Source organism: Notolabrus celidotus, chromosome 13 (assembly GCF_009762535.1).
Source record: "Notolabrus celidotus isolate fNotCel1 chromosome 13, fNotCel1.pri, whole genome shotgun sequence".
NCBI classification, from domain to species: domain Eukaryota; kingdom Metazoa; phylum Chordata; class Actinopteri; order Labriformes; family Labridae; genus Notolabrus; species Notolabrus celidotus.
Genome location: NC_048284.1, coordinates 28125333 through 28138458, shown reverse-complemented (window position 1 = coordinate 28138458; position 13126 = coordinate 28125333).

Sequence of the window (13126 nt, the reverse complement as noted above, 5' to 3'; positions counted from 1 at the left end):
AGTGGTTATAGACCAGTGAAACTGGTGCAGCAGCCCCATTGTCCTGCAGCGAAAAAATAAAACAGACTAATGTATTCCAAGGCAAAGCAGTGGTCGACCGAGGAGACAAGCTGCCATAGTCTGCCATCGTTGTTGTTGTGAGGGAAAGTTGGGAAAAGCGATCACGTAGAAGTGACGTCATGACGTGGCTCTTCCAAGTGCTCGTGTGCTTGGAAAAACAAACGGGTGCTGTGTTGGTTCGCTAGTTAAACCAGCTCCAAACCAGCACCAGCACCAGCCCGGAAATACAACCCGGTTCACGTTGGTCAAAAAGAGGTAATAGACAGCTCTTTCAGCTCTTTAGTTAAAGGCCCCTCTGTCACACAAGAATTTGAGTTAATATTTAGTAATCACAGATCATACAATCAAAGCTGTGACACTTAGGACAGCGTGTCTGAGGACCTCATAGCTCCTGGGCACAGCAATCCCCCTTGAGAGCCTTATGACAGAATGTAAGAAAGACATAGAAAGAAAAGGGGAGGCGAGGGATAGAGTGGATGCATTTATGTGCCCGAAGAGTGGTGGTTGAGGTGCGGTCCTGCTCCTGAAAGTTTACCTTATCGCATCATTAGCAGAGTTTACATACCTCCTTGCAGCAGAAGCTGCAATCTTGGTTGTTTGCAAAAAGGCCGAAGCAGTACTCCCATGTACTCATTTTAAAGAGCCCTCCTCTTTTTTGAATACAGGAGTATAATTGGTCCAATATATCTGATTGTTTAGAATGACAGACCAGCCAGTGAAAATTAATATGAGCTGGCTGATGGTCTGGTGACACCTGGTTTGCTCAAAGCTCCCGTGAGGAGCTTGATGCATCATTCATTAGTTAGTAGCTAGCTTATTCTGATGTTAAATGCTTGGAGGGAAAAGCTGCGACTGCAGCATGAGAACCAAGGAATCCAAAAGAGACATTGCACTTCCATTTCATCACAATATGGATCTCTGCAGCTGTAACTTCCTGCTGTCCACACTGTTCTGTGTATCTACTTGGAACATCTATATGCTTCATGCACAAATGCAAAATCAGATTTTGTGTCAGGAGTTTATATTTGCACCTGTTTTGTTTCAACCTGGCATCAACTCTGACCACAAAGCCAGCTCTTATCCAAACGCATACTCTGCCACAGGTTGTCTGAGGCCTAATCTGAAATGATACACCCCCCAATGAAAACGCCTCTCTGTTGGGAGGTCAGTCTAATCTGTGCAAACACGCAGGTCCACACAGCTCGGCCAGCCACAGGGTGCTATTAACAGCCTGACTGGGATGGAATTTTGAGACGAGTGAATAAACTGATTTCATGTATTTTAAATGGAGCTGGAATAAAAACAGACCTTTTCTATTTTGATTCTGCATGAATGTGACCATGCAAAGGTACTTAGACAGCCTCTTGACAAAAACATTCATTGTCAACCAGTTCTAGTGCAGAAGTGTTCAGGTGTGATGCTCTGCGACCAGAAGTCTTTACTTAGAAGTGAGTTTAACTCACCCGTCAGGTATCTTTTGGCTATCTGGCTTCACTGACCCTGACAAAAGAGATGGCTCTGTGTGATCGTATGCAGCTGGTTACCAACCTGATATATCCACCCAGACTTACGGTGAGTGTGATCACATTAACGGGGCATGGTTAGCGACATATGACCAATCCCAGACATGAACAGTCAGCAGATCATCATATTTCACAAATTCAGTGAGAATTGTGATTTTAGAAAAATGTGATGTAAATCTCATTTACTCAGCTTCATTTTCAAGATGAAGGAAAAACTGTCTATAAAAGGAAAAAAGCAGAGAGTGAATGTGCAAACTAAAGATCTGACTCTAATAATCCCAGGTTATTCCCTGAAACTAATTTGTTGCTCCAATTTATTCAATTTATTCTAATACTTCATCCCTGAAAGTATCAAACAGAGCAGCAAGCTGATCTCAATATATCAATGATAGGTCCATATCAGCTGATAAAATCTTTCCATCAGCCTGGCTCTGCTGCCTTTACTCATTTTTTGTACATATTTTTGTATTTTTAACTCACTCATAACTCTTCTGTCATGTAACTTCTTTGATCATGAATATTGCCATGTCCACGCTGCGGAGTCCTGACTCTGAAAGTTAGTGGATCTGTCCTTTACCTTGAGCTTTGAATCTGAAGGCAGTAGGGTGAGACTACTTCAACAAACTGGCAGCACTATGTAGGCAAAGTATGTTTGCGTGGTGCAGCCAGCAAAACCTGATGAAAGTAAACAGAATTACATGCAAACTGAGTTTTGTTTTTCAGGAAGTTCAGACAGTGCACAAAAAGTATTTAAATATGTAACGGTGTAAAATAATCTACTCACGGTCCATATCATCTCAGACTGTTCACAGTCAGCATGTTTACAGTAACTACAGAAGGAAGTGTCTCTGAGGAAACACTGATACCTAGTGGTGTTCACTGAATATTACATCCTTTCTGACCTCTCATCAACAAATACTTGAAACATTGTTTAAAGAAAAATGCTCAGTGTTTGACTTGGCTCTTGTTTTTCTATGTTATGTATCATTATTGTGTTTATACATGTATATGCTAAAATCCATTTATATATAAAGGTTTTACTGAACAGCAGGCTTCCACTCTGGTTATTTGACTTTATTTCATAACAATATGTTAGAGAAATCATTGGGTATGTATGTATTTATACACCTCTGGAAAAAATGAAGAGACAACTGCGAAATTTCAGTTTTCTGAATTTACTATTTATAAGTGTGTGTTTGAGTAAAATGAACATTTTTGTTTTAATCTATAAACTACTGAAAACATTTATCCCAAATCCCAAATACAAATATGATAATTTAGAGCATTTATTTGTGGAAAAGGAAACACAAGTCAAAATAAAATCCTTGTCATAAATTTCCTAACCTGACCATCCATCTTCCTTTTGATCACATTCCAGAGGTTTTCAATGGGGGTCTGGAGATTGGGCCTGGACATGTACAATTTGTTGGATCCTGTGTTCGACCCACTCTCCCTGTGCCCGGTGGCCGGTTTGATTTTGAGTTTTTTTTAATGTAAATTGTCAAATAGGCAAGGCAAGGCAAGGCTATTTATAAAGTAACATTCATACAAAGAGCAATTCAAAGTGCTTTACCGATTTTAAAACAAAACAAAAACCAGAACACTTATACAGCAAACGCTTAAAACGTTTCAATTTGATATGTGGCCAGTTAAGTTTGATCTACTCTCCCACTCTCTCTCTCTCTCTCTCTACTTATGTAACTTAACATACATAATAGATAGCCACTAGGCCTACTGACGTTGAAAAAAGCTCCTATAAAAGTGGATGTTTTTGTTGATGGAAGCTCAGATTGCACATATGAAAGCATTGTCGGATAATCACTGATAAAGTAATGTTGGAACAAACCGGCAACCTCCGGCCGTGAGAGTTGAAGCCAATGCGGAAGTGTTTAAAACTGCAGTTCATCAAGTGTCTACTTGAGGCTGGCTCCAGAAGTACCGGAAAGCACATACACACAAATTCTAAAAAACGATCTTTACAGCAGAAATAAACATATTTAGATGTTTAGTTTATGAGTTTTCCATTACGGGAGGCACAGCTGACTTGATTGACAGGCGGGAACACTGTAGCTGTTGGCGAGGAGGCTCAAAGCCCGCCTCTTTACCTCACCCTAGCTCGACAGCAGCTTTGTTGAGTTCAACATTTCCAGTATGGCTCCCGCTGACGATTGGCTTCAAAACAGCGCTTCAGAAACAGAATGGATGACGTCACAGATACTACGTCCATTATTCACACAATCTATGGTTGGAACCTGCAGACCCAGAGGAAACAAACTCATGAGTGTTTGGGAAAAAGACTTCCAACCAGCCTACAACATACTACCTACTAATGTAGTAGGCAGGAGGTACTGCTGGCAGTAGGTACTGCCTACTATAATCTTTTTCTGAAGGTAGTATGTAGTATGACTGTTTTGTTGGATCTGTTCTGCCGTATGTTGGGTCAGGGGTCACTGGATTCCCGGTTTTGGAAAGCGGAAGTAAACAACAGCCAAGCTGATAGATAAACTGCTTCTTTGGCATCCACTTATGATTTAAAAAGTTAAGAAGTGGTTTATATAGAATTAGATAGTTTTCAAAACACCTAAAATCAGAGTGCCCCCTTTAAAAAAAAGAAGAAAAAAGAAAAAGCGGAATGAGTGTTATGCATTATGGGAAACAGTACACAAGGGAGACTGGTCCGATGCATACTGTGAAATTTTCCAGAATCAGTACGACATCCGGTTGTTTTGGCATACTGCAGATTTTGCACTTTTTCACATACTACTTACTACATACTGAATTTTGGACAAATCAGTACGTACTGCTAGTATTGTAGGCGGATTCGAAAACAGCCAATGTCTGGCAATGCATCAAAATGAAGAATGACATGACATCCGTGCACTCTGGGAAAAGGAGTGTAAAGCTGACAGCAAAAAGTCCTCGTGTTTCAATCAAGCAAAGAGGTATATGATACAATTACATGTTTTGATGGAATTGATGGACAATGTAAAATCTGTGCAACTCCAGCTGGGGAAATTTATTAACTCATGTCCTGAGCCAAAGGACGTATTTTACAAATCTTTGATAGGTTGAGTTTGCTTGAATCTGAGGTGGAAGGACAGAAAATATATTTCTGTAGCGAGGACAGCACATGTGAGTTTTTCAAAATACCAGGAAAAACTTTCATCAAAATGAAGGGTTAAAACTCCTTTCTTTGAGGTGACCAGAGACCAGGTCATCCCAAAAACAGACCTCTCCTACTTCCCTTTTAACATTCCATCGAATCGTAAATGACACTTAACTCCAGATAATTGACAGCAAGAGGAGCCTCTCTACAGATCATTGGTGAACCTGCAATAAAAAGTGTGCCAAGATTCTCACAGGAAGAAGAGCTACTTTTCTGCCCATCTCCCTGTGCTTAACTTTTTCCAGATGTGTGCAATTATATGCTTTCTTCATCCAAAGGACTGTTGGACATCGCCATAAACAAAGGACAATAAAAATTAATACAATATAATGAATGCTTAACAAATATGTTGGTTTGCTGTGTTAGGTGTTTTAAACTGCTCGTAACAAAGATGCACCTAGACATAGATGCACACACAGAGACCCTCACACACAGAACAGACCCCTTCTTATCTGTCTATCTAATCATGTCGTAAATACCTTTCCCTTCAGCTCCCACTCTAAGGGACAAGTTTTAGACATTTCCAAAATGTATATTAACACATGATTTTATCATTCTGAAGCTAAGATAAAAACTTTCATTTTGAGACTTTGATAAGAATATTGAATCCCCAGAGAGTATAATGACAAAGTTATGAAACATGTTTTAATTGGGTTTTCTTCCATGTGGTCAACACCGCCATCTAGAGGAGAAGACACGGTAGATGTTGTATTGTGTAAACCCTGTGTATAACTTCTGTTAGTTATTTTAACGTCTCACAAGTTGATTATTACAATGTTTGATTATGAAGAATTGTGCTTACTTTCACTTATCTTTTAATCCATGACTTGCTTTGATCGTAAAATATGCATTGGTGATAGCCGTAGTGATATGTTTATATGAACGCGATATTTCGAGAGAAGTTTGCGCGGTAATTATAATACAAATCCTTTATTCAGAGGCTGTGTTAAAGTTGAAATCCAAAGGTAGAGGGAACATCCTGTGAAGCCTATAAAAGTCCAGACGCAAAACCCCCTCTTCTCTTAGCCCTCTTACTCTCATTCTTGACTCTTTTCTCTGGACACTGACGCTCTTGTGTCTCTCCTTTTGGGCAGCGCCTCTGTCAGGCCCCCCTTCTTTTCAGGCCTCTCCTCATACTTTAGGCCTCTTCTTAATTTTCTTTTGTCCCTCGTGGCAATTCAAATTTTCTAGAAACCTTTTTTCGCTGTGAAACTACACTCAGTGTTGATAATTTTTACCACAACCAAAGTAACTTCGTTAAGTTTAACTTTTTATTCGACTAAAGTCTATTTTTCGTTTTAAGAACGTTTTGATTATTTCCAATCTTTTTACACTAAAGCCACGCACAGCAAAGCAAAGCTTGCCTTTTTGATAAAGACATCATTATTTGTCTACGAGACTTCTTTTATATTTTTGACAATGAGTCATTACTCCCACATCTTTGGAGCAGCAGTCTGTGTACATGAGACCACGTGACCACGCAACAGAACCAAGACGGGTACTCCGGGCCAGCCGACCTAAACCTCCCCGACATGGCGCCATCTTGCGGTTCTTTGGACGGAAATCCGACGGACACGAAACAACACGCCGAGAAACCGGAGCAAACTCCTCTGGACCCACCAGAGACTCACTGACGGTTCTCAAAGACAGTCAGACTGTTCCAGATTTTCTGTGGTTGAGGTTGATTTAGGCTTCATTCTGAAAGTCCCATAGTTTTACTATATTTCCATATCAGAGATTTAAATTAGTGTCCAAAACTCCGTTTTACACAACTAAATTAAACCACTATCACCAAGTCATACATTTGCTTAAAGGTATATTTGTCTGTTTATCCATTTATCTGTTATTCATGTTCATTACCTGCCATAATCAGAATCATTCTATTTACATTAAACTTCATATATTATAAAGGATTTTGTCTGTATATTCATTTCAAAGCAGGGTGGGCCAATGTGTTTGTAAAGAATTCATAATTTCAGATTTAAATTGTACGAGACTGATTTTTATTTCCTTAGTGTTCAATTTTCATAATTGATCACTGGGAATGATCCCCAGAGTTCGATTCTGGGTGGTGCCCCATTGGTTTATACGAGGAAATTATATGAAATATGAATTTCATTAAAACATATTTTTATTATTATTTTTATTTTTAAATATTAATTTCATATTTTAATATCTGAATTAGCCATACAAACTGCTACATTTCCATAACAAAGTGATGAAATGGAGAGGATCAGCTAAGTCAGATGCCGCCAATCTATAGAGAGCCTTTTAGTTAACAACTAAATATAAACTCAATCCTGTGACGGTCTGAAAGCCAATGAAGAGAGAGCAGCACAGGTGTGATGTGCTCCTTTTTCTTTCTAGTCAGGACGCGAGCAACAGCGTTTTGAACGAGCTGCAGGCGCTGATTGGATGACTGCTCAAGGTTCATGTAAAAGAATTAGAATAGTCAAGACGGGATGTTATGTATCACCCTCTTTAAATGTTTGGGAGGGAGGTGGGCCTTTACCTAAGCTATCAGTCTCAGCTGGAAGAAGCTGGACACAACAACAGAAGAAATTTGTTTGTCAAATTTGTCAAAAAAGCTCTGTCGAAATAAAAACACCAAGGCTCTTAACAGAGAAGTGAATTCTAGCAGCTGGTGGGCCGTGAGTGCGCCTATCTAACATAGACAGTCTGAGTTATCCAACTGTTGAGGGTGTTTCAACCTTATGATGAGCAAACAAGGGTTGTTGTTTTTTTTACTGCACAACAACCAACATTTATATCACTGCTGGAAAGCTACACTCCAAAACTTCTGGAGCTGTCGAATACCAAAGGAGGAGTCAGGAAATCCAAGTGCTTACTGATCTTGAAAACCTGACTAGAGCATGGTTTTTTAAGTCATTTGCAAAAACATCCCCAATTCAGCCACTGTGGGGCCTCTGCACCCTCAAAGTTACTGACCTCCCCACCATGCACTGCTCTGAGTGGGGAGGGATGCTATGATAACAAAGTGCTGTGCTGATTGGCTGCCTGAAAGTTGACTGAAGGGGGAGGGTGCAGTAGAGTGGGCCAATGTCGAGGCAGCAAGTTTGTAGAAAACTCTGCCAACTGACCAATCAATTTCAATGATTGTGGAGCTCTGTGAGCAGATCGAGGGAAGGAGGAAGAGACACAGATAGGAAAAATGACCTACTTTTGTGACTTTATATAAGAAAACGATTAATGTTATGTATCCATTGTATTTTTTTGACATCACAGTTTAAAAGAGTCTCAAGTAGGCTATCATTAGAACCTTGCAGCTGCTTGGACTTAAAAGGATGCATGCTCATCATATAAATCATTTTCATTATTTTCATACCACCCTGTTTGATACTGTTGGGGCTGCAGTTGAAAATATTGCACCTTTAATGGTTATACATGTCACTGGAATATATTAGAGCAAAAAAGGTCTTAATTTTAACATAGATGACATTGACGCCATTACGCATTCATTTGGCACAACATATGTACCTTTCTATGCAAACAGGCCTCATTGCAAAACACACATAATGCACAAACTCTGGTGCAACAGCCACACAGTTAAAGTGAAATTGTTACCATCTGCTGATAGTTGGTGGTATTCGTTTGAGTATTGATGAGTGTTGTCAGGCTGAAACTCTTCAGTGATTAAGAAAACTCCACCTCTGGATGAACTAGAAATATTATATCTGTACACTAAGTTTGTTAATATTACTTTTAAACACAGATAAGTAGAATAAATCGTAGTTATTGAAACTTAGTACTTAATGGCAATTTCTAAATATTCCTGATTAAATGGTACTTCTTTTGATTTAGTCTGATGTGATATTATGCCAGCATAAAATGCTGTCCTCTTTAAATGTATTTAAACTTTTTTTCTTCAGAAATGGAGTGCCGCCTACAAGCAAGTTCATCCTCTCTATCAGCTGATCTCAACACCCTCATGTGGCGGTCTATTTAAGCTGCAAGTCTCCCTGTCTCTACCTCTGCTGGGAGTTAGTTCTATCTCATTTCTCCTATATGTCTGCATTTAAATAATCTACGAGGAGTAATGAGGTTCGGAGCCCATACGGCAAACACAAGACTGTATACTGCAATAAACTTTATCTTAAGTAAACGCGAATTGTCTGACTGAATTTTACTTAATTTATGCAAAGGTATTTGCAAAGGGAAATGTTATGCATGGACTTAATTCAGAGGAAAAACAACCTGTCTGATTTCTAGTAAACAGGACACTGTAGGAAGTATTTTTGTTTACACTAAGCATCGTCTACAAAATAAAGAAATATACAGTGTAAACTCTGAGAGGTGAGGAAAAGAGGGGATGATACACAACAAAGGGTTCTGGGACCATGAGATACTAAGACACCATATTTTATATTTAAATGCATCAATGACGTTGCCTCTTCAGACAACAATATGTCCAAAGTAAATGCAAAATGGCTTTTGTTTACTTTGCTAATCAAATCACCAAGGCAAGGCTTGGTCGTCTCACACAGGTCAGTGAACTTGTTTACTTAGGGAGCAGCATCACAATGACAAACTGACTTTGACAGGGCTATCAGTCCTTACATTTCAAAATGGAAAGCCATTACCATCCGTGAGTATACAGAAATCTTGAAAAAAAAAGACAAGGAGCCACTACTGCCTCATTTTTAGGTTTCTAAGTAAAAAGAAAGAAATCTAAAAAAATCACTCTCAAATCTTGAGCCCTCGAGCCCAAATAATCATCACATCTAAAACTATCTATTCATTTAGGATTGTATTAAACAAAGTTACTTTCAAGGCAAACGTGTGTATGTGTGAATTTACAACAATTACTATTTGATTGACCCTTTATTGTTAGGGTTTATTTTGTGGTAGCATGGGGACAAATGGAAATTAGGTCAGATGCAGCTGGTGTATGCTTGAAATGAATGGACTAACAAAACTGTTAAAATGTTGAGTAGGCTGGTTTAAACTTTATCACAATTAATCACATGCTTTTAAAAAAACTGCTTTGTTCCGGTCACTTCAAGAACAACAATGTTTAATGTTAAAAGTCTGTGTTTAGTGTTGAAATGGTCCATATGGTCTTAAAACCCTTTAAACATCTTCTTTTTTTTTTTAAACTGAAAACCATGAAATGTTTATAAAAAGTCTAACTTTCAACTCTTCACATCAAACCTCAAGATTTGAAGATATTTTTAATAGTTGAATAGTTGCACCTTTTGCCAGGATGCTGAGCTAAACATTAACATAATGCAATATTCCTTTCTGATCTGATGTTTGGAGCAACGAAGTTAGCTTAGGGGGAGATAGTTCAAGCCCTCTGTAAGAGCTGGGGTGTTTGCATGCAACAATTACTGTGATCTGAGCCCAGGAAGAGCTATGATTTCTATAAGATATAGGGTGTACGACAGTAAAGACAATCAACTCAGCACAACTGGTGGTGTGGTCATAAAAGACAATCAGTCGTTAGAGTTTGCTCAATTATGAGTGTATGATTTCAGCATTACAGACCTTCATATCATATATGTCTGTTTTAAGTCAAATCAATAAGTCAAAGCAAAGTTACGTATTTCATCTTTATGTTGCTAAAAATGGCACCATAATGTTATATTACGTGAAGCTTACAGAATGATTGATAGTGAGATTGTATGAGATGGTAAAATAGCAGGACTAAAGTACGGGAGGGATCAATTTGATATGGTATTAAAAATGGCTTTGGTGCTTATTTATTTGCAGAGCTTTATTAGACATCAACCCTTTATCACAGCAACTGCAGTTGAAACATTCTTACTTGAAAAATCCCAGAACACTTCCTCTGTGGGGGTCCAGCAACTCGCAGCTCTAGGCAGGTGGCTTCAAACACACTGAACCAGCTAGAATGGATTATTTACTGGCCAAGGTTCCACCAAAATAAGGTAGGAATTTGGGAGTCAAATTGTCTCTGAAATGCTGCAACACAGGACGTTGGTTGGCGTCTTTGAAAAGGTTACATTAAATGTGGACTGATTGAGTACACACTGAAAGACGGTTCAAAGACTAACAAAGAACTTGAGACTGAGCCTACTGCCTTTTTGCTAATAGTAACAAGAGGCCAATCTCTTGACAGATCAGGGGTCACAGGACCGGTACTGATTTCTCCTGCCTGCCTAGAGGCAGATCTAATTAGTTGATCAAAAGGAGAAAATGTAGAGCACACAAAAACTTTTATATTATCTCACCACGAAGATGTAGATAAATATAGTACCTTGGAAAGTAAACCTTTTGAAGCAATTTACAGAAATTAGCAGCACATGACCAACTCATCAGTTTGACATGAACTGCTTTTGTTAGAGCCATTTCTGTCTGCATGTTTTGTGTGCAAAATTCATATTCATACTCATCGTCGTAATTTCTATGTTGCAACAGTAGGAAGCATGTGTACGATGGTTTTGTAGGATGGTAAAAGTACTGATAAGCCTCTACCAGAAACCCTTATCTTGTTTACATGTCTCTAAACTTTCTTACTTAAAGAAGACATTTTCATTTTTATCTTTATGTTGGTATAGAATCCAGTTTAATTTGTTTTCACATCCAAATGAGCAGAACCACGCTTTCACATCCCTTACCACCAAAATGCAAATTACTGCGTGGTGATATCATGCCTCTGCTTTTTATATACCCCTCTCTGGTCATTCACTTTTTATCTCCATTTGGGATGCCTCATATCTACACTTCTGGTCAGACTAGACAATGCAAGTTGACTTCCTGATCCGGGTTGTCACAGGGGATTCATGTGGGTACAGCAACTAAATTGGCAGCCACTTAGAGGGGATCCCAACCAGCACCGGTTAGTTTATTTCTAATGTTAAAAACACACACTTTTAAGAAATTATGTACTCACCTAAATTACTTTATCTGATGGTCATTTATCTGCTTGAAAATTGCATCACATGTATACACAGAAAAAACAGATACATGAGTCTGAACATACTGAAGCATCAGCCTTGCTAAAAACTTCAGAGTGGTGGATTGAACTGCTCTGTGAGGGGAGCTGCTGAGTACACTCTGGTGGAATATGATTTTATTTTGGCCTGAACTGATGCAAGACCCCTGTGCAGTTTGTAGGGCTGCTTCTATAGACATCCTGTAGACAATGTGATGACGGGAGCCGTGATAGTCCCATAAAGCTATTCAGAGTTTCATCTTGGTCTTTTTTTGTTTTGTTTTGTTTTTTCTCTTTTTACAGTTTGTGAGGAGCGTTCTGCACTCGGGTGTACTGCACTGTGTACGTAGGCTGTTTCTTACTGAATTGTATTGGAACTTTATTGTCTTTTTTATTCAAATTTTGCTATTTAAGAGTTGGAAGAGAGAAACAGAATCTCTATTTTCCTGTATGTCCTCGCATAAACGGTGAAATTGACAATAAAAACCTTTGAATCTTGAATATGGACAAGATCCCACTTCAAGGATCCTAAAGCCTGAATTATACTTCTGACGGCGTAGCCTAAGCACGCAGCTCCCATACCTACACAGAGGCCTACGCACACCTCCTCCAAAATGTAAATACGCTTCAAATTGACACGGACTGCAATCCCATTGATTGGTCAGCTTGGCTGCATTATCTTTCCCACATTTACAGCACTTCCTGGATCCCCACACATCTGCTGTGTATTTCACGCCGTGTATTTCACGCCAACCGTGTATTTCACGCCAACCGTGTATTTCACGCCAACCGTGTATTTCACGCCAGCCGTGTATTTCACGCCGTGTATTTCACGCCGTGTATTTCACGCCGTGGAAAAGTAACCAGAGACCGAGCAGGGCCGGAAACGGGTCACCTGACTATCAGAGAGACCACACTGCCCTCAAACGTTTCAGCGAAGTATTGTCATATTTAAAGTCATATTTCATGACTTTTCCTAATTTAATGGGAACAATTGGCAAAACATAAAATTAAAATGTTCCAATTTCCTGTAAAAAAAAAAAAAAGAATTACGCATCTGTGTTCCTTGGGGCCAATTTGACCCCAGGCTGTTTTAGCTGTATAAAACATAAGAAATATCAACATTTTACAAACATTTGTTTTTTCTTTTTTTGTTATGATATTGAGGTCACTATAATATACAACTCTATAACCTGCTTTAGAGCTCTAACCTGATGTAACCATACCTGTAGATCCACTGATATTTACATGGGGGAGGGGGGAAATGTCTTTCCCGCAATAACTTTGATATTTCCCATGCCATAGGTTGGGAAAATAATGGTTCATGTGAAGACATTGATATTTCACACAACATCGGTGTGAAGCTAACGTATAAAAGCTAGCACAGCGGCCTTCTAAACATTTCTCCTGTTGATCTCTTTGCTCTCCCATTCTACTCTCTGAATTGAAAACAAACTC